The sequence below is a fragment of the Pan troglodytes genome, chromosome 1, assembly GCF_028858775.2.
Source record: "Pan troglodytes isolate AG18354 chromosome 1, NHGRI_mPanTro3-v2.0_pri, whole genome shotgun sequence".
NCBI classification, from domain to species: Eukaryota; Metazoa; Chordata; class Mammalia; order Primates; family Hominidae; genus Pan; species Pan troglodytes.
In genome coordinates this window covers 207,774,786-207,777,593 of record NC_072398.2, presented here as the reverse complement: position 1 = coordinate 207,777,593, position 2,808 = coordinate 207,774,786, and the positions used below count along the sequence as shown (strand labels likewise).

The window sequence follows — 2,808 nt, the reverse complement described above, 5'->3', positions numbered from 1 at the left end:
GTATCTCAGACACAGCAGAAAGAGCTTCTCTTGTCACCCTGTGACCTACTCTGCAGGTTGGACGTTGCTTTCCCTGTCCTCAGAAATTTCAAGTTCTGTATTTTTAACCCAACAGCCTTGGCTCTCCAAGCACCTTCCTGCAGAGGTGAGAAAGATGCAGACTTCCCAGGATGTTAAAGAGATCAGAGGAGATGTTTTGGGAAACAGAATGAGAGAGACAGGAGCAGGGGGAGGCACGGGAGGCTCCTGGAACCCAGTGCCAGCCTCTGCCCTCAAGGAGCTGGGTAGAAGCCCTTCCAGCTCCCCACGGCTGCCTGGGTGTCAGTTCTGTTCCGGCCCCTAAGAGTCGCATTTTTGTTATTTTGGCAGGGGTAGACAGTTATAGGGCTTCATTCCTCAGTGACATCCCTGTGATGCTTCATTCCCACATATGAAGGGCTGGGCTGAGTCTTACATGGTTAGTCGCAGTGGGATCTCCAGCCAGCTTGGTTTCCACTAACCTGCTGGCTTTCTTGGATTGATTTACCGGTTATGTGCATCAGAGTCCCAGAGACTTGGTCTTCAACCCTATCTCTGCCACATACTATGTATGGGATTCCGGCCAGGTGACTTAACTTCTCTAAGCCTCAGTCTCCTCATCTGGAAATTGGGGGTGAGGGCGAATAAGCTCCTCTTCATGAAGATTTTGTGAGAGGCATGATGCTTCTAGTGAGCCTGGCACAGGGTGGATGCCACATCTGAAGCCACTGGCCTTAGGCTCAGTGGAGTCACAGCAAGTGGGAGGTGGCAGTGTGAGGTCACAGCAGTTCCTCTGTCCTGAATGAGCTGTAACCCTGGGAGTAACCTCATGATGTGAGCTGGATGGGCACTGCATGCATGTGCATTTGTGTGGGAATGTGTGGGCCTGAGTATGAGGGAAAGCATCTCTAGAGTTGTCTCTTCCAGGTAATAACATAACTAGCTGGTTCAGTGAGAACTGCGGGCCAACTGTCTGCCATCTTGAAGCCCGAAAAGCAAGAATCAAGGGGCTGTCTCAGCCAAGGCTCTAAGGCCCAGTTTATCAACATAGGCCTTTAGGGGAGCCGCGGCTTAAGGTGCAGATATGGCCAAGTCCAAGAACCACACCACACACAACCAGTCCCAAAAATGGCAAAGAAATGGTATCAAGAAACCCCGATCACAAAGATATGAATCTCTTAAGGGGGTGGACCCCAAGTTCCTGAGGAACACGTGTTTGCCAAGAAGCACAAGAAGGTCCTAAAGAAGATGCAGGCCAACAGTGCCAAGGCCGTGAGTGCACGTGCTGAGGCTATCAAGGCCCTCGTAAACCCCAAGGAGGTTAAGCCCAAGATCCCAAAGGGTGTTAGCCGCAAGCTTGATCGACTTGCCTACATTGCCCACCCCAAGCTTGGGAAGCGTGCTCATGCCCGCATTGTCAAGGGGCTCGGGCTGTGCCGGCCAAAGGCCAAGGCCAAGGATCAAATGAAGGCCCAGGCTACAGCTGCAGCTTCAGTTCCAGTTCAGGCTCCCAGAGGTGCCCAGGCCCCTACAAAGGCTTCAGAGTAGAGATCTCTGTCTGCCAATGTGAGGACAGAAGGACTGCTGCGATCCCTCTGGGCTGCCGTCTGCATGGGCCTGGGGTCCTACTGTGCTATTTATACAAATAAACCTGAGGCAGGATAAAAAAAAAAGATCGCCCTCTAAGTCCCTCGTGGGGCATAGTCAGCAACTCTCCCCCTGGTTCTTCTGCTCCTCACACCTCAAGTGAGATTGGACAAGCACTGTCATTAATTATTTCAGAGGTAACCGAAGCAGTGCTCGCCACCCCAACAGCTGAGGCTGCAAATGCCAGGTTGGTTTTATTTTTCAGGGAAATAGTTGCATCCACCAATCACAAGCCCATCCTGTTGAGTGCCCAGTGGTGGGTTGGGCTGGGTGAGGGGATGGTACCTAGTTCTGGCCCTGATGGGGCTTTTGGGGTGGCCTAGAGGGGTAGGGAGAAAGGTCACCTGAGAACAAGCTAGTCCCCTGCTCTGGGAGGCTGGCTCAGTGCGAGAGCTGGGCCTTTGAGAGTGGGAAGGACTGGGATAGGTGAGGATGAGAACCTGGGTTTGTGTCCAGGCTCCTCGCTTCTTAGCCGTGTGACCTTGAGCAAGGTCAAACACCTTGCCTCCATTTCCTCATTCTAGGCAATTGGTCAGGCATTTGGAAACATCATGCTGGGCACGGTGGCTCACACCTGTAATCCGTGCACTTTGGGAGGCCGAGGCAGGCAGATCATTTGAGGCCAGGAGTTTGAGACCCTGGCCAACATGGTGAAACCCCGTCTCTACTAAAAATATACAAAAATTAGCCGGGCATGGTGGTGGCACGCGCCTGTAGTCCCAGATACTCAGAAGGCTGAGGCAGGAGAATTGCTTGAACCCGGGAGGTGGAGATCACGCCACTGCACTCCAGCCTGGGCGACAGAATGAGACTCTGTCTCAAAAACAAACAAACAAACAAAAAAGCATTTGGGTGGGAAGGGGGTGAGGGATAAAAGACTACAAATTGGGTGCAGTGTATACTACTCAGGTGATGGGTGCACCAAAATCTCAGAAATCACCACTAAAGGACTTACTCATGCAACCAAATACCACCTGTTCCCCAATAACCTATAGAAATAAACAATTAAAAAACAAAACAACCCACTGTACTGTGGAAGCAGTGGGAATAGCCAAAAGAGGAAACCGAGGTTCAGGCAAGCACAGTGACTGCCCGAAGCCACACAGTGAGTCACTTCCAAGCAGGACCCACAAGAGTCCCAGC

General features: G+C 51.9%; 1 pseudogene; it reads left to right on the top strand.

The window, feature by feature from the left end:
- Positions 1-867: 867 nt before the first annotated feature.
- LOC107973890 (large ribosomal subunit protein eL29-like) lies at positions 868-1,581 on the top strand (annotated as a pseudogene).
- The last annotated feature ends 1,227 nt before the right edge of the window (positions 1,582-2,808 follow it).